This window comes from Euprymna scolopes, chromosome 6 (genome assembly GCF_053919585.1).
Source record: "Euprymna scolopes isolate OS-2025 chromosome 6, ASM5391958v1, whole genome shotgun sequence".
Lineage (NCBI taxonomy): Eukaryota > Metazoa > Mollusca > Cephalopoda > Sepiida > Sepiolidae > Euprymna > Euprymna scolopes.
The window spans coordinates 90,001-110,617 of NC_136487.1; positions in this window are offsets into that span (position 1 = coordinate 90,001).

Genomic DNA, 20,617 nt, shown 5'->3' on the forward strand with positions numbered 1-20,617 from the left:
ATTTTCCGAACTCAATAATTTTCAATCTTTAAACCTAAAAAATCTATCAAAATTTTTCTATTGATTCTATTTTTACGATATTTTCAGGGTCAGTGTGAATTTTTATGTTCTTTCCAATAAATCGAATATAATATTTTAGACAAACGTTTTTTTTTTTAAATTCACGACCCCCCCCCATCCCAATTTTTAAGTGTCTATTAAAAAGTAAATACTTAATTTAGTAACCCGAAAGTAAATAATTAATTTACTCACAAATTGAAGAGAAAAGGTCAATACATAATATATTCAAATTTAAAAAAAAAAAAAGACATCGTGTTCTTTTAGAATTTTACCTGTAAAGTTTGAAGTTTAAAACCTTTTTTTTAAACCACGTTATTTGTTTTTTCTTTTTTCTTTTTTAATGGAACCTTGGTCCTTGCTCCTTTAATTGAAAAAAAAATTAGGGCTTGAATTACATTTTTCGAGGAGTTATAAGCTTGGAAAGACAGGGGGTCGAATAATTCACGCCTCCCATTTTGTAAATGTCTAATAATAATTAATTTAGACCCGCATAAGTACATAATTATTTACTCACAAATTGAAGAGAAAAGGTCAATACATAATATATTCAAATTTAAAACAAAAAGAACATATTATTCTCGTAGAATTTTACCAGTAAAGTCCGAAGTTTAAAACCTTTTTAAAAAAAAAACACGTTTTTTTTTTGTTTTTGTTTTTTTTTATGAAATCTTGGTCCTTGCTCCTTTAATTGAAAAAAAAATTAGGGCTTGAATTGCATTTTTCGAGGAGTTATAAAGCTTGGAAAGATGGGGTGGAATTATTCGCTATTTTCACGAAACCGGTGAGCCATCTTCCTCCGGCCATCCAGTGCGTCCCCCGGGTTGCGGATGGGGGCACCCCCTCTACTTATGTAAAGTAGGTAGAGGGAAGCTTCGAATAACCAATAAGAAGCCGTGGACAATGAGAAACAACCATGAAAAATGCCAAACAAAAGTAACTCAAACTGGACGGCCGTCGCCCAGGATAAAAAGGGCCCCTCAACCTGTTTACGCACCAGGCAGGAAGAGGAAAGAAATGGTGTGAACCTTCTTGCCTCAAAAGGTGGTACCCCAATCACCCCAGAGGTCACACAAAGACAGCAACCAGTCCATGATCAAGATGGACCAAGCGTCCTTCCTCCAGCCCGCTTGACAGATCCCAAAAGAAACAGGAGGGGGATTAAAACCCAGCCATGGTCTGTCGAGCAAAAGAAGATCCTTCTGCACTGCTACCACTACTCAAGGTTTGAGAAATGGGGACGCAGCTCAGGAAAGATACTTACCGAGGCTATAAAAACATCAAACCTCCCAGCAGAGAAAAAGCACACACCTTTACACAACCTGCGATCCCTCATCTCACAGATGGGAAGATATATTCCACAAGAGGACGTAGATACCATTAGATGTGAGGCTTTGAAGACTGCAGAAAAAGACTACCAGAAAGTAGAGGATGAGGAAACAAAACTTCGACAGGAGATGGTATGGGAAAGGGAAGAGAGGTGGAAACTTATATGGGCAACGGATTATGCTAAACAAAAGCATAAAAGACAAAAAGAAAGAACAGCAACCTGGAGGGGGATCTTTTTTCATTTTTATCCTGGAAAAACAAGCATCCTTCCAGGGAAAATTGCATCACAACGATATAACAGCCTGCAATAGTTCACCACAAGAGAACTAGACTACATGTCTTCAAAAATAACAGCTCTTTTGGTGAACAACAGATGTCCCCTGGAAAACCCAATAAAAATTCCCACAATAGACTTACTCCAACAACAACCACCAACTTTACCATCAGAACCCATCCAAATATCCCAGCACATGCCCAGCTCTCCTGGAACTCCTGCGCCACTGGAGTCTCTGCATGACATGACACCTGCCTTCACAAACTCTCTGCTGGAAACCCCAAAAACACCAACACAGGAATCTACATCACCTACCAGGATACCACCACCTGCATCACCGCCACAATCACATAGACACTCACCACCATCATTTGTACTCCCAGAAGCAGATGATGAACAGTTAGCATTGGAGGAGGAGCTCAGCAACACAATTAAGGAGGTGAGGTTTATGAGAATGAAGGACAGACCACGTTTGTCCAAGATCCAAGCAGCTGGAAGAGCAAAGACTGTTATAGCCAAAGTTAACATCGCTCTCAAGAGGCTAATTCCAACAACAGTAATGCTCACAGAACTCAACCATATCACATATGCAGCTGGCCTCTATATTGACAGAAAAATTAACCTTTGAACATTCAATCACAATCATCGAATAGGGCCCAGAGTCTCTAGACAAACAGCTCACTGGAAGACCAAGCTGCAAAAACAACTGAACCTCTGCAGGAAAGAACTAAGCCAAATAAAACAGTTCCTTGCAAATCCCTCGATACAGGGTCGACTTAAGACCACCATCAAAAAACTCTGTACCAAATACCACAATGAGAAAATTGAGGGATTACATAATACAGCTAGGGAGTTGGAAGGAAAAATACCAGCACTTTCCCAAAGAATTAAAAACCAGGAGAACAAGATCAACTCCCAGATTCAAAATAGGCAGTTTAAAACAAACCAAAGGACTTTTTACAGGCAGCTGATAAGGGACACCATTACTGTAGATAGTCCACCTGCAGAGGAAGCCCTGGAAAACAACTGGAGACCTCTATTTGAAACAGAAGGAAAATATAATCAAGAGGCCCAGTGGATTAAAGATATTATTAGGCTCAATGAAACTAAGCCTCAGATGCCAGAACCAGTCATAACTCCTGGTATGATAACAAGAAAACTGGCACAATTATCCAACCACAAAGCACCTGGCATCGACAATGTCCAAAACTTTTGGCTGAAGCAATTGACTGCACTCCACCCCCACTACAGTGATTGCTTCAGCAGGATGCTAAGAGATGAAGAAGCAACACCACCCTGGCTGACAGAGGGGGACACCAGCCTCATACCCAAGACCAAGGAGACACAACGGCCAAATAAATACAGGCCAATATGCTGCCTTACAACTACCTACAAGCTTTTCACTGGTCTGATAGCCGATGGTATATATGACCATCTATCTTCTGGGACCTACCTTGAAAAAGAGCAGACAGGGTGCAGAAGAAAATGCCTCGGTACCAAAGACCAGCTATTAATCAACAAGACCGTCCTAGAAGACTGTAGGAAGAGACACAAAAACCTGAGCATGGCATGGATTGATTACCAGAGGCATTTGACAGTGTGCCACACTCATGGCTACTTCGGTGCCTTGAGTTATACAAAGTCCACCCGGTAATTAGAAAAACAATGGATGCTCACCTTCAGATGTGGAAAACTACAATATCATTAAATCACAATGGAGGAAAAACCATCATCCCGGAAGTAAAAATCAAAAGGGGAATATTCCAAGGTGATAGCTTATCTCCCTTACTCTTCTGTATGGCAATAGACCCACTAAGCAAGCTCCTGAATAAAAATCAGAGCGCCTACAATTTGAGTCAGGGACGCCATCGAGATCCAAGCAAGAGAATAAACCATCTGCTCTTCATGGATGACCTTAAGCTGTATGCTAGCTCTGACACCGATCTGCACCACCTTCTGCAGGTAGTACACACATTCTCCAGTGACATCGGAATGAAGTTTGGCCTGGATAAATGTGCCAAATGTACACTCAGAGCTGGGAAGAAGACCCACACAGAAAATATGCAGCTTAATGAAAACATCGACATCAGGGATCTAGAAGAGCATGAGCCTTACAAGTACCTTGGCATTGAGGAAAACGAGAACATACAACATGCCAAGATGAGGGAGAAGATTAGTAAAGAATATGTACGCCAGGTGAGGAAAATATGCAAAACCCAGCTCACCAATAAAAATAAAATTACTGCCATAAACCAGTTTGCTATGCCAGTAATAACATACAGCTTTGGTATCATTGACTGGCCACAAAAATACATCAACCGGTTAGATGTAAAGACACGGAAGCTACTAACGCTTCATAAAATAATATATAGAAATCAGTGTCTACCAAGGCTGTATGTGCCCAGGGGAGAAGAAGGTCTGGGACTCTCAGAAATTAATCATCAACATAGGGCAACTATTGTGAGCACCGATCAGTATCTGAGAAGCTCCCGGAATGACACCCTCTCAATAGTATATGAACATCAAGAGACAAGAGCCAGCAGAACAACTTCAGTCACCCAGCTGGCCAAACATTTTGGTCAGAGTTGTCTCTCAGGTGAGGACGAAACACCAAACAAGTGTGCCACAGAAATAGCAAGAAAGAGCCAGCAGAAATATACCGAGACCTTTCAACAGATGAACCTTAAAGAATGGGAACATCAGCGTGCAAAGTATTTTCTGGGGGAACTTTCTCGGGAATACATAGATAAAGAAGGTTCTTTGGACTGGCTCAAAAGAGGATCCCTCCACCACGATCAGGAAAGGGTTATAATGGCTGCCCACGACCAGGGATTGATGACCAATGCATTCAAGAAGATGGCAGGGATCAGTTGTAGCAGACACAAATAGACCCCTTTTCTTCTCGCGCATTCGCTTCCTCGGAGTGAGTGATGAGGCGTTAAACTGTCCAATCTGAGGACTTGCACACGAATACAAATTAACCCCTAGGGACCAGACAGCTTCCGGTCCCAGAAGAAAACTCTCTCTTACGCTACCAGCCTTCGTCGATGCTAGACGCCTGTTCTCTTTGCTGCTCCTACTAAAGGTATTGACGACAGCCGCGGGCTGTAACTACCTCGTAAGGCAGTGGAGACCCGACTCTACTTTCTTCCTTCAGTACGCTTTGCAAATAAACCTTTCCCTTGTTAAGTTGAAGAAGTTGTTTGTCATTGTTCATAGAATTGTGTTATTTTATTTTATTAGGGAAATTCCCTAAAATGGTGACTCCGTCGTGATAACACATTTCCGAACAGACACTTCTTTCGCTTTTTAACAGGGTAAGGCGCGCATTTTAAAAACCAGCACATGGTTTCCAACCACACACATAAACAGACAACGGATTCGGGAGAGCACATTTAAAACTTTTTAAAAAAAACAACAAAAAAAAAGACGTTATTTCCCTCTCTTCCTTATCGTTTTTTTTCCCGTTATATATATATATATATATATATATATATATATATATATATATATGTATATATGTGTGTATATATATATATATATATGTATGTGTGTGTATATATATATATATTATAAACTAAGGAGCATACAAAAAAACAAAAAAAAACAAAAAAAAACCAAACAAAACAAAGAAAAAACACCCTTTTCTTTCACAACGGCGGGCTACACAAAAAAAAAAAGAACGCCAACCTACAAAGAGAGGTGACACTTTCTTGGTGTTCGAAAATTCTTATACCAAGCTTGAACTTCTAATGCTATCTTTTTTCTACCTTGAACATTTCTGCCGTGTTAACGCGCACCGCGCATAAGAAAAAACTCAACAAAAAAAAAAAAAAAAAAAAAAAAGAACTTTCACAAAGTTTTTCCGCATTAGCACTCTTCGGCCAAAATGTAAGTACTTAAAGAGTTCATTTATCTTCAGGTTCACACACATTTACAAAAAAAAAAAAAAAAAAAAAAAAAACCATATTGTCCACATTTTTTTTTGCTTCACGGCTCTTCCTGATATAATTTTGTTTTAGCTTTATTTCATGGTAATTTTGTTTCTTTCTTCTCCTCCCCCATTAGCCTGTTAAAATTTTTTTTTGTATTGTCTCTGTTTTAAGATTTTCTCCATATTTCTCCTTTCTTCTCCACGTGGTCCATATTCGGCGTCCTTTCAGATTTCGGATACATTATATATATATATTTTTTTTTAAATATTTGGTATCTACTTTCGGTAGTGACGATGACAACGTTGCCTGCCTTCGCTGGTGACGTCCGGGTTTGGTTTGCTCAACTCGAGTCTTATTTTGCGGCGAACAACGTGTCAGAGCAAACGAAGCTGCACATTTTATTCAGTGCCTTCCCCGCGTCATTGACTCCTGCGGTAAAGGACTTAATAACGGACACCCCGTTAAACTCCACTTACGATAGCATAAAACGGGAGGTGCTACTACGGACGTCCGTGTCGGCGGAAAAGCGTTTTCAAACGCTGGTCCATGACGAGCACTTAGGTGACCGCAGGCCGACGGAACTACTCCGTAGAATGAGGGAACTGGCAGAGGACGTCCCTCCTGACAGTGCCTTAATTAAGCAGCTCTTTTTCTCAAGGCTGCTGGCGCAGGTAAAGGCCATACTTGCGCCAATGTTTGAAAAACACACCGTCGATGTAGTAGCAGCATCGGCGGACAAGGTCATGGACTTTGTGAGGGGGCCTACCACCGCGGCGATTCCACAACAGCCTGCTGAGGTACCCGCAGGCACCGCAAATGTAAGACAGGATGCTACATCGGTGGCTATACTAACGGCCATCGAACGCCTCACTAGAGAGGTGAGCAAGCTCAATATGGGCAGGTCGCACTCACCCAGACGCCGCTACAAAAGCCGCTCATCTTCCCCGCACCACTGTCGCCGTGCAAACATGCCGGGACTATGTTTTTATCATAGTCGCTTTGGCGCTGAAGCACGGAACTGTAAAATGCCCTGCACTTTTAACAACCAGGGAAACTAAATTGTGGAAAGACGAGCACAGCAAACTTTCCACAAAATGCAAATAACCGTGCCTATTTCGTCACTGACGTAAAATCTCAAGCACGTTGCTTGGTAGACACTGGCGCTGCTTGTAGTATATGGCCACTTAGGCTACTTAAAGAAAGGCCACCAGTGTCATTGATAACACTGCAAGCGGTGAACCATTCACCTATCCCCACGTACGGTCAAATTTCACGTTCTCTGGACTTGAATTTACGGAGAGACTTTACGTGGGTTTTCACTGTAGCAGATCTACCGTACCCCATACTAGGCGCGGATTTCTTGCATAATTTTAATTTAATGGTCGACATGCGCAGACGCCGGCTAATAGACGCTAGCACGGAACTTTCCGTCCCTGGCTCGTTATCTAATGCCCCATCTATCAGCCCGGTATTTTTCATTGCCGCTGCGAATGACCCATACCATGAGGTGCTACACTCCTACCCGGAGTTAACCAATTTAAATTTTGTGGTGAGCAAACCCACGCACACCACAAAACATCACATTGAGACCACAGGTGCTCCTGTGTTCTCACGCCCTCGTCGCCTTCCTGTGGATAAACTTAAAGCAGCGAAGGCAGAATTTAATCATATGCTACAGTTGGGAATTATACGCCCCTCGTCCAGTCCTTGGGCTTCCCCTCTGCATATGGTTCCAAAACGAGACGGAGATTGGCGTCCAACTGGGGACTATAGACGACTCAATGCCATGACGGTACCTGATCGTTACCCAATCCCGCATATTCAGGACTTTGCTTCCTCTCTGCATGGTTGTAAGACTTTCTCTAAGCTAGATCTGGTTAAGGCTTACCATCAGATCCCGGTGAATCCGGCCGACATACCCAAAACTGCGGTTACAACTCCATTTGGAGCGTTTGAATTTCTTACTATGCCTTTCGGCCTACGTAATGCTGCCAGTACTTTTCAGCGCTTTATGGATGAAGTAGTGCGTGATTTAGATTTCGTCTATAACTATATAGATGACATTCTCGTGGCTAGTGCCTCACCTGAGGAACACGTCACTCACCTCCGCCTACTTTGTGAACGGTTTCAGCAATACCAAGTGAGGATTAACCCTGGTAAGTGCGTTTTCGGTGTTACGTCACTAGTTTTCCTGGGCCACATTATCAGCCCAGACGGTATATCTCCGTTGCCGGAAAAGGTGAAGGCTCTACAAGACCTTCAACCGCCCACTTCACTTCGCCAACTTAGGCACTTCCTTGGTCTGTTGAATTACTACAGACGCTTTATCCCACACTGTGCGGATCTCTTAGCTCCTCTTTCCGACCTGTTACGTAACAGGAAGAAGAAAAACGAGCAGATCTCACTTAATGAGATCCAACTTAGAGCATTTGCTGAAGTGAAAAATAAACTAGCGACGACATCTTTGCTGGCACATCCTGTACCCGATGCCCAGTTTTCACTGGTCGTTGATGCATCGGGCACAGCTGTAGGCGCAGTGCTGCAACAGCAGCACCAACAACAGTTACAACCTCTTGCATACTTTTCGCGACAGCTGAAACCGGCCGAACAACGTTACAGCACGTTTGGCCGCGAACTACTGGCAATGTACCTCGCAGTGAAACACTTCCAACATTCACTCGAGGGCCGACAATTTGTGATCTACACCGATCACCGTCCGCTTACATACGCACTGCGTGCTAAGCCGGACAAATATTCTCCCCGCGAAACACGTCATTTGGACTTTGTTTCGCAGTTTACTAGTGATATCCGACATATCGCGGGTGAGCAGAACGCAGCAGCAGACGCATTGTCTCGCCTGCCCATCAATTCTCTGTCCTCACCATCGGATATCGATTTGCAACAGATGGCCTTAGACCAGCCAAGTCTGGACACGTTGGATCCATCGTCACCTGAATTCGGGACTTGCAAATTCGCATATCTGCCCGTGCCTACTTCTGACACGCAGATCATCTGTGACACCTCAACGGATTCATCTCGACCATTCGTTCCAACGACCCACCGTAGAGTTGTTTTCGACACTCTACACAACCTGGCACACCCCGGATGCAAAGCCACAGTAAAGCTGATTACAGCTAGATTTTTCTGGCCTAACATGAGGCGTGACATCATTGCTTGGTCACGTTCCTGTGTATCCTGCCAAAAATCAAAGGTGCACGAGCATATCCGCGCACCCCTTGGAACATTCAGCACCCCAGACGCTCGGTTTAGCCATGTTCACATTGACTTGGTTGGACCATGGCCGGTCAGTCAGGGATTCACTTATCTCCTGACCTGCATAGACCGTTTCACACGGTGGCCAGAAGCCATCCCACTTAGTGACATTTCGGCTGAATCTGTAGCGCGAGCCCTTATATCAGGCTGGATATCGCGCTACGGAGTTCCCACTACAATCACCACTGATCGTGGTGCACAATTCGAATCCCACCTATTCCGGGAACTGTCCAAGATCCTCGGGATCACTCGCATTCGGACAACAAGCTATCACCCTGCTTCAAATGGGATGATAGAACGCTTCCATCGCCAATTGAAAGCTGCATTACGCGCTTACCCTGATCAACAGCGATGGAGCGAGTACATACCGGTCATCCTTCTTGGCTGTCGGGCATCAATCAAGGAGGACCTGGGATATTCCGCAGCCGAACTGGTCTATGGAGCACCTCTATCGTTGCCAGGTCAGATGCTGACCCCGATAGAGGATATATCAACTGACACAGCTCTATATGTCAACAGACTACGAGCTTATCTCAGTAAGCTACCGCCGATGCACCCTAGGGAACAGACCATTAAATCTTTGGTTCCGAAGGACATAGCGACATGGACTCACGTGTTCCTTAGAAAGGACGCAGTAAAAGCCCCCCTAACTCCACCTTACACTGGCCCTTATCGCGTGCTTTCACGCACTGATAAAACTTTTATCCTAGACATTAGTGGTAAAAAAGAGACAGTATCGGTAGATAGGGTAAAAAGAGCCTTTCTGGACACATTAACACCTGAGCCACACATTCCTCCAACATACACACAGCATAATCATACACCTGAGGTAAATGTTCCACGTTAGAACAATTATGTGACCACTACACGTAGTGGTCGACGGGTACATTGGCCGAAGAGACTTTGCAAAACAGTGTATTTCTGTTGAAAAAGAACATTTTTTCTTCTCTCCTTTTTAGAACAGAACGTTTTCTGAAAATATTCCAACTTTTCACAGAAAAGTAAGAACATTTTTTTTTTCTGCAAGAAAATAACCTAAAGAAACGGGCATTTCTTATTGTATTTTTTCTTTCTGCTATTTGTTATGCTACCTTTCTCTCTGTCGGCTTTCAGCCTAAGCAGGGGGTTATGTAGCAGACACAAATAGACCCCTTTTCTTCTCGCGCATTCGCTTCCTCGGAGTGAGTGATGAGGCGTTAAACTGTCCAATCTGAGGACTTGCACACGAATACAAATTAACCCCTAGGGACCAGACAGCTTCCAGTCCCAGAAGAAAACTCTCTCTTACGCTACCAGCCTTCGTCGGTGCTAGACGCCTGTTCTCTTCACTGCTCCTACTAAAGGTATTGACGACAGCCGCAGGCTGTAACTACCTCGTAAGGCAGTGGAGACCCGACTCTACTTTCTTCCTTCAGTACGCTTTGCAAATAAACCTTTCCCTTGTTAAGTTGAAGAAGTTGTTTGTCATTGTTCATAGAATTGTGTTATTTTATTTTATTAGGGAAATTCCCTAAACAGTAATGACAATAAATACAGATTCTGCCACACAGAATTGGAAAGTGTTGGTCATCTGATATCAAGTTGCAAAGTTCTTCTAGGGGGCGAGACATGATGGAGTATGCAAGTACCTCCACTGGATCATCTGTAAAAAATTAAACATCCAGTGTAGCAGCAAGTCCTGGGAACATCAACCTGAAAAAACAGTTGGAAATGATTTATATACCATACATTACGACCATGTAATCCCTACAGCCACCTACCTTGAAAATGCTGCTGTGAAACCTGACATAGTTATATGGAATAAGTCAGAGAGAGTTGCAACCTTGATTGAAGTGAGTGTTCCTAATGATGGCGGTCTTAACAGAGCTGAAAGAGAGAAACAGACCAAATACCAAGGTCTCATGTATGATATGAAAAGAAACTGGAACCTAAAGGGGATATCGATCATACCAGTTATCATAGGTGCCACAGGACTTATGAAGAAGAACCTGAAGTCATACCTAACTAATATTCCTGGTGAACCAAGTGCAAAAGAGATTCAGACAATTGCACTTAAGGGAACAGTGAGGATACTAAAAAGAGCTCTCGGTTGGTTTCAATAAAAAAGCGGGGCAATGTTGGCAGCTGGTTTGGCTGCCCCATACCCGGCATTACAATCTTCAAAGGAAGAAAAAAAAAATTATAAAAAAAAAATACTTATACTTGTGAACACACACCCATCGATATACACACAGCCGCACGCTTATACATACATCTATATGTGGACAGCAGGTAGCGGATACATATATCCCCACATATATATACGCATACATAGGTACGTACATATACCGATACCCTCACGTACACATGGACATACTCACAGACCTACACACACATATATACACATATACATATTCCCAAATATATAGACAGTTATTGGTATAGACCTATTCTTCTACATATATGTAGACATAAATTCTTCTGTGGATATATAGACATAATATTTTCGTTAAATGCAGATATGAATATACATGGATATAAACATAAATTCATTCTTAGATGCATAGACGCAATATTTTCATTAGTGGAGATTTTTAATAATTTGATGTGAGTGCACATGCGAGCACCGATACACACATACATACACATTTACAGATATTCATCTCCACACGCATGCATAATCTATAAACATTACCGGCCACTAATACGAAACTAAAACTAACCGTAACATTTTTGCAAGACTTTTACGACCATAATATCGAAACAAAATTTTTTCAAGTTAAGTATTGGGTAACAAAGAAATAACAAGATCTAATTTAGGAACCCAACGAATGGGATATATAATAAAAAAAATTAATTTAAATGGCTTAGGGCTCCCTGTAGAAACTTGTCATGACTCTGCTCTTAAATAAGGATACGAAAATTAGGCGATATATTAATATTTAAATGGGATTTTCCGTAACCAGAACAAAGGTAGATGTTTCTCGCATGCCTTTCTAGCTAGGGATTCCCCTTCCTTCCTTCTCTTAAAAAAAAATGCTCCATTGCCAAAAGTGTGCTTATTCATAAAGTCTGAAGAAATGCTGGTTTTGAAAATTATCAAACGATATAATGCTTGAAATTGTCGGACTGGACATGGAAACAATTGTAACATAAATTGAAATACACTTTTTTTTTTGCCAAGATCACCTTGTTTTGAAGTCTTGTTTTTGCTTACACAGTATATATAAATATATATACTGTGTATATATATATATATATATATATATAGTAGGAATGGTAATTAATAAAAACCTGAAGAAAGTGCTCAATACTGTTGTAGAGCAAATATGTGTTTTATTTTTTATTACCGTTTTTTTCTGTTTAGTTACATTATTGTTTCAGCTACGCGATCGTTTTTTGAGGTGTAGTAGCCTCATCAGACTTTACAGAAGTGTTTTTTATGGAAGAATTTGTTTATGGAAGAATGGTTTCAGGGAAGGGCTCCGAGAAAAGCCGAAAAGGAAATGAGAGAAAGGAGAGGAGGTGATTGGGTGCTAGGTAGGTCGGCAGTGCTTAGGTTTTGGAGTTCAAGAACATTAGGTAGTTGTGGGGGGTCTGGGAAGTTCATTTCTGGTGTGGCTAAAGACATAGGGATACATAGAGGGGGGAAGGAGATACATAGGGGTAAGAAAGGGGGGTTACTGTCACTTTAGTGGGATGATTTCTTGATAAGTATGTCTTGACCTGTTGGGTGTTCGCTTAGGTTGGGAGGTGGGGGGGGCTACGATTGGGTTTATCCATTTGATTTTTATTTTCTGTTAAGTGCTTTGAGAAGGTTAGCCTGGGCATGTATGCACAAGCACACACATGCGCACATACACACGCATACACATAAAAAAAAAAAAAATGCGGACATTTATACATACATCTCCCTCTAAATATGTAAACACACGCGTATATACATATATACATACATATACATCCGCATTGTTCTCGTGGACCTCAATTGATTTTAAAGTGTTAAGTTTAGTATGCATGTGTAAGCACGAATGTGCACATACACACACACACACAGATACCCACACATCCATGCATGCGTATATATGAGCTTATACGCATATATTGATTCAGACATACATGCATCCCCATGTATATATGTAAGCATACGTGCACATATACAGATACTTATACTTGTGAACACACACCCATCGATATACACACAGCCGCACGCTTATACATACATCTATATGTGGACAGCAGGTAGCGGGTACATATATCCCCACATATATATACGCATACATAGGTACGTACATATACCGATACCCTCATGTACACATGGACATACTCACAGACCTACACACGCATATATACACATATACATATTCCCAAATATACAGACAGTTATTGGTATAGACCTATTCTTCTACATATATGTAGACATAAATTCATTCGTGGATATATAGACATAATATTTTCGTTAAATGCAGATATGAATATACATGGACATATACATAAATTCATTCTTAGATGCATAGACGCAATATTTTCATTAGTGGAGATTTTTAATAATTTGATGTGAGTGCACATGCGAGCACCGATACACACATACATACACATTTACAGATATACATCCCCACATGCATGCATGCACAAACATATACATACATGCATATGTGCATACATAGATGCACCCATACATGCATCTGCAGAAATATGCATTCACTCGCACATATGCACCGATATATACATACGCATACACGTATAGATATACAGTGTGCCACGCCATAAAATATGGACACAGGTTCTACATACACATACTTACATATGCAACAATAAATACGCACGAACTTGGGATAATTGTCCTAGGTAGGCATACTTATAGATTTTGGGGGGAATTTGAGGTAGTATTATGGGGATTAAATACTGTGGCTATTGTTCCAAGTTGGGGTATTTGTTTTTTTAAGGGTATTATAGATCAGTTTAGACTGAAGGCTATATTGGGGTGTTCTACCCCAAGGTATATGTCTATGCACATGAGATACCGGTCAGTTATATGTTTCAATACGTAATCACTTGTGCAGGTGTGAATCCACATAGTTATATGTAAACAATTTCCCGTGTTAAGTCGTGGAGGTTGCATGTAGGGTGTGTTGGGGTTGGGTGGGTGAGTTTTGCTGGGGAGAGAAGAATTGACGCCGGTTATTGGGTGGTTATATGGTAGATGAGATTATGTGGTGTTTAGAGTTGGTGGTAATTGGGGGTATGTGTTATTTTATTGGATTTAAGGGGATTCTCAGGGGGAGGGGGTAAGGTGATGTAGGGTGTATGGAGAATTGGTTAATGAGGTTTAGTTGAGTATATGTTATGGCAATTTGGTGTATGTGGAAGGTGGTTGTATTAGATGTATAATTTAGGAGATTTAAGGTGGTGTTGTCTAAGGGATGTTTTAGAAAGGTGTATAGTTGCTAAGGAGGTGGGATTTGTAGTGCCTGCAGTTTATGGTGGTTTCCTGTTTTTTTGTTTAGTAATTTGTCTCTGTCTTTAAAATTGGAGATAAGGAGTTTCTCGTTTAGGCAGAGGAGACATGGGGAGTTTAGGGACTTACATGTGCTAGATTTTCTAAGGATTTCCCATTTAATGGTTGGTGTAAGGTTATTTTGGATTAGATGTAGAAAGTGGGTAGTTAATGAGGTTTTGTTAGGGTGGTTAGGATTTGTGAAGGAGCATGTATGCACTCTAAATCTATCCTTGAATGAGGTGCCGGCCAGGCCAATATAGTATTTTTTGTCATTTGAGTTTTCTGTGGGTGCGATTGTAGCTTTATATACTACTTCTGTTTGTAGGCATTGTCGGTTAAGTGGGCATCCGATTTGTTGGTGCAGTTGCACTTATTCTAGCTAGTGTTGTTTGTATTTTCATCTTTGTTAAGTATTTTTCTGTTATGTTTCTTGATTATTTGTTCTAGGTTATCTGTGCAACTGTAGCTGAGTTTAATTGTGTTTTTGTTGAAGATTTTGTGTAGTACGTGGTTGGGCGAGAAGTGGTTGTTTATTAGCTGGAAGAATTTAGTGCCAAGTTTTGTTTTGACCATTGTATTGAAGGGGGGAGGTTGACCCAAATTACTTTCCTAGTTCTGTTTCTCTTGTTTGGGGTATTGGGTGGATTAGGTTTAACGTAATTAAAGGTGGCGTTTGGGTGACCATTTTCCTTTAGTGCATTTTCATAGAAGGGTTTGTGTTTGTCAAAAATTTCGAGTTTGGAAGAATTGGTGCTACGTCTTTTTTCGATAGATGTTGGGATGTGATTAATGATATGTTTTGGGTGGTTTGATAATGGGTGTATATAGAGTTGGTAAGTATTGTCTTTTTTATTTAAAAAATACATGGAATATAAAATATAAATATGGACAATTCTTATACATAAAGAATTGAAGCAGCCATTGCTTAGTTTTTTTTTTTACAGGTAAGTGATTTTTTGCATTTATATATATTTAATAGCTTTTTGTATCAGTTAAAATTTGTTGAATTTCATGAAATCTTTTTTTAAGAAAACCGATGAAAAAAAATTGTACTTTTTCGCTTAAACTTTTCATTATTTTAAAACTTGGTCTTTCCTCATTTTATTGAAAAAACAAATTACGGTTTGAAATTACATTTTCATATTGATTATAAGTTTCGTAACAGAGACAGTGTATATAATCAGATGTTTATTCAAGTTTTCAATGGCGGCTTCTGATACTCCTAGCGGATCAATGCTCTTTGCCAACGTGATTTGGCAAGACTGACCAATCGGTTGGCAAAGTGCATTTATTTTAAATGTTCCCTGAAGGACTATTTTTTTGGAAACTCAGCTGATTTGGGCAGAGAGATATCAGCCAGTGACCAGAACAGATCTCTCTCACAACACTAGGTGTATCAGAATTTTTGTAGGAATTTTAGACACCCCTAACACGAAACTGCAAATAAAATATAACAAACTCGTAATTTCTCTTTTAAAAGTGGGTTGTTTATTTTCTTTATGGATTATACTTCCAAAATAAACTATTAAAGTTGTATAAAAAGTAATAGAAATATATATATATATATATATATATATATATATATATATATATATATATATATATATATATATATAAGGAATGAAAAAATGTACCAGCGGTGGTTGACGTTATGTTTAAAGAAAAAATAGAAAAAACCGAATGAAATTATTAAAAAATCAACGTTTCCTCCTTGTCTCAGAGGACATCTTCAGGATAATTGAAATAAAAATGTGATAAAAGAAAAAGTCATAGATCGTGCGAAAAAAGACAGTTTTTTAAAATCCAACCCATGTCGGGAAAGGACGAATATGTGTGCGTATGGGAAGGTTGTTTGATGTCTATATATACAATTTTAAAATGCATTTAAAATAAATATGTACATGTTTTTTTTTTTTCTTTTTTTTTTTTTTTTTTTTTTTTTCTTCTGCGAAACTACTCATTTTCCTGAAACATTAAAAGAAAAACGGCTAGCCAGGATCCACCCTGATACCTTGCTTTTTGATTATTATTTTCCCTATGCTAGGGGTTAAATGGTAGAAGCCTTTTCTTTGCGTAATAGTATTAGTATTCAAAATTAGTGCTGATTCTAAAAGTCTTCTTTTAGCTCTATCACGTATTTAATAATTTTCGCTTGATCTAAATTAAATGAGTGATCGTGTTCTGCACAATGGCAAAAGAGTGCATTTAGGGCGTTACCATTCCTCATATCTCTTCTGTGCTCGTTAAGTCTTAATTTCAATTTTCGTTGTGTTTCACCTATGTACGCTTGTTGACAGAAGAGATATGAGGAATGGTAATGCCCTAAATGCACTCTTTTGCCATTGTGCAGAACACGATCACTCATTTAATTTAGATCAAGCGAAAATTATTAAATACGTGATAGATAGAGCTAAAAGAAGACTTTTAGAATCAGCACTAATTTTGAATACTAATACTATTACGCAAAGAAAAGGCTTCTACCATTTAATCCCTAGCATAGGGAAAATAATAATCAAAGAGCAAGGTATCAGGGTGGATCCTGGCTAGCCGTTTTTCTTTGAATGTTTCAGGAAAATGAGTAGTTTCGCAGAAGAAAAAAAAAAAAAAAAAAAAACATGTACATATTTATTTTAAATGCATTTTAAAATTGTATATATAGACATCAAACAACCTTCCCATACGCACACATATTCGTCCTTTCCCGACATGGGTTGGATTTTAAAAAACTGTCTTTTTTCGCACGATCTATGACTTTTTCTTTTATCACATTTTTATTTCAATTATCCTGAAGATGTCCTCTGAGACAAGGAGGAAACGTTGATTTTTTAATAATTTCATTCGGTTTTTTCTATTTTTTCTTTAAACATATATATATATATATATATATATATATATATATATATATATATATATATATATATATATATATATATATATATATATATTAAACAGTAATGAAATTAATTCAATTTTACGAGTTCAGTATTTTTCAATTTTTAAACTTTAAAAATCTATAAAAAAAATTTCTATTGATTCTATTTTTACGATATTTTCAGGGTCAATGTGAAATTTTATGCTCTTTCCAATAAACAGAATATAATATTTTAGACAAACGCTTTTTTTAAATTCACGCCCCCCCCCCATTTTGAAATGTCTGTTAAAAAGTAAATAATTAATTTATGTGCCAAAGTTTTAGATATCACAAATTAAAGATAAAAGATCAATAAATGATATATTCAAATTTAAAACAAAAAAAGTAGTATTTTTTAGAAATTTACCTGTAAAGTCCGAAGTTTAAAACTTTTTTTTTTTAAACAACGTTGTTTGTTTTTTTTTGTTTTGTTTTTTAAATGAAACCTTGGTCTTTGCTCCTTTAATTGAAAAAAAAATTAGGCTTTGAATTACATTTTTCGAGTAGTTATCAGCTTGGAAAGACAGGGGGTCGAATTAATTCATGCCTCCCCCCTTTTGAAATGTCTATTAAAAAGTAAATATTTTTTTTTTTTTTTTATTACAGTTTTCACCCTAAACAAGGCACATTGCCACTTTGGTGTAGGGGGCTACTATCAGGGGCAACAACTACTGGGGTACTATGTAGGGATTTGGGCAGCAAGATGTCGGTTCACGTTGCACTTGAACTTCTGCACGTCAGTACAGTTGGGGAAGCAGGGACCTGGAATGGAATTCCAAAGTCTAGCGGTTCTGGGGAAGAAACTACTGGAGTAGAAAGATCTTTTACATCTAGGGATCTCTACAGAGTGGGGGTGGAATTTTGCAGCCTGTCGGGTCTATCGAGTGTGTTTACGTCGTGGGGGCACTAGTGCTTGCAGTTCGTTAGAGCATTCACCATTAAAATACTTGTAGAACGGGCAGAGGGATGCAATGTTTCGTCGATGGGACAGAGGCTGAAGCTTAGATGCCAGTTCAGGGCCTATCAGATTGGCAACTCTCTTTTGAACCTTATCAAGGAGCGAGAGACTAGAAGCCGATGCACCCGCCCAAATATGACAGCAATACACCATACATGGGCGAATGGTTGCCTTATAGAGGTACAGGATACTTTCGGGTGTTAGTAGTTTTCTAACTAGAGCCCACCTTCCTTGCAGCGGCCCTGGCAATGCCTTCAATGTTTCCTGTGAACGTTAGGCCAAGGAGTTTGAAAGATGTACTCTCAGATAAAGAGTCGTTGGCCATTGCTATAGGTGGTGGAGAAGGTTTCTTATAATTATTGAATGAAACTAGTTTAGTCTTGGCGGCATTGAATGTGACCATCCATTTTTGTCCCCATTCCACTACAGATTGGAGGTCATCCTCTAATGTTTCTGCCATTTCTTTAGATATGTGTCCATTTGTTTTCCTGTAGTTGATATATGTTGATGACACTACACTCTATAGAGTGTAGTGTCATCAACATATATACCCATGTCAGAGGCAATTTTGTCGGGGAGGTAATTTATGAATATCAGAAACAGTAGAGGTCCAAGGATAGACCCCTGGGGCACTCCTGCATTTATATCATATTGTTTAGATGTACGACCGTCGAGGACAACCTGGATTTTTCTCTTATCTAAAAAGGATTTAATTATGCTAAGTATTCTACCAGTGATACCGTATGATCTAATTTTCCTGAGGAGACCCTCAGGCCATACCCTGTCAAAAGCCTTAGATATATCTAGAGCTACTGCTCTGCACTTCCCTGCTTTGTCCAGTGAATGGTATATACGTTCAGAGATTACAGTAAGGATGTCTACTGCAGAACAGGCTTGTCTAAATCCATATTGTTGGTCAGTCAGAAGTTTAGCATCTGTAAGGTGATGAACTAGAGCATGGTTAATTAAGATCTCAAATATTTTGGCAAAAAGTGGGAGGAGGCTAATGGGGCGATAATTTAATGGGTCAGTTCTTTCGCCAGAAAATTAATTTACTCACCAAAGTTTTATATATCACAAATTGAAGATAAAAGATCAATAAATAATATATTCAAATTAAAAACAAAAAAGTAGTGTTTTTTAGAAATTTACCTGCATAGTCCAAAGTGTAAAACCTTTCTTTTTTTTAAATCACGTTGTTTTTTTTGGGGTTTTTTTTTTTTTGTTTTTGAAATAAAACCTTGGTCCTTGCTCACTGATAAAGAAAGAAAGTTTCTTAAATGTCCAAGCTCCCTACGAGCTCATAGCGGTCGCCTTGACAGCCCATGATTCATGGTCGAAGTAAGCAAACATCAAACAGAGAGGCTCTTCAGTGCAAGCCTGTCCGTGGGCTGTAAAATACCTTGCACTGAAATGCAGAAAAACAGGCCATTCCGTGTCAAAGTCAGTCTTTGGATGAACATGTTTTTTTTCGGTGCTAGTCCTTCATCTGTCAGAGATTCAAGTGTTGGCTCATCCGAAGTGTCTGATGGAGCCCCAACGGAGACAGTATCATTAGGCAACATGTCAGGAGCAATTTCAGTGCTATGATCTTCAAGAGAGGCTTCAATATCAGGGGGAGTTGTTCTGTCCTCAGGGGTTGTCCACAGTCCTGGTACGTCTCTGGCAGGTCCTAGGTCTTTGGATCAACATGTTTTTTTCCATATTCACAACATTCTACCTTTTGTATGGGGTGGCATTTGTGGCAGTACACAATAGGGATCAAATGATGTATAATGCGACAGGAAGGAAATTTTTTCAATTATCAATCAAACATCTGTTATTTGATGCAGCCAATTGAATGGTCTTCTAAATAATGCTGTTATATCTTTCGCATTATTCATTACCCTTAGGGCTGTAGGGAGTTGTTCAGCTTATACTCTTTGTTACTGTAGAAATTGCTGAAGCTGCTCTGACATGAGAGAAGCCCTCGATCAGAATGTATATAGGCAGGGACTTCAAAGACTGTGAATAATGAGCAGAAGTGTTCTAAGGAGTGTATCCCAAGTGATACATTTCTTTTGCACACCTCAAAGTGCCAACGGGTTTCAAAATATCTGCCACAAAGCAACATACCACTAATATGCAAAGAAATGTGTCCAAAACAAACAAAAATGCTTTCCAAACTCCTCCAAGTGACCTGCTTTATGGAGCGTGGCACACCTCATTTGCATGTGTGTAGCACAATTTGAGACCGTGTGTGTTAAAACCTCACAGATGCCATCTTGGATCTCTTTTAGTTCTAACCCACAGGAGAGACAGATATGAGGGCATTTGAAAGGTAGGCCGTTCCTATTTTCCTCACACTCCTCCTTGATCTCATGATCACAGAGATGGCAGGGAGGTGACGATCACCTCTTCT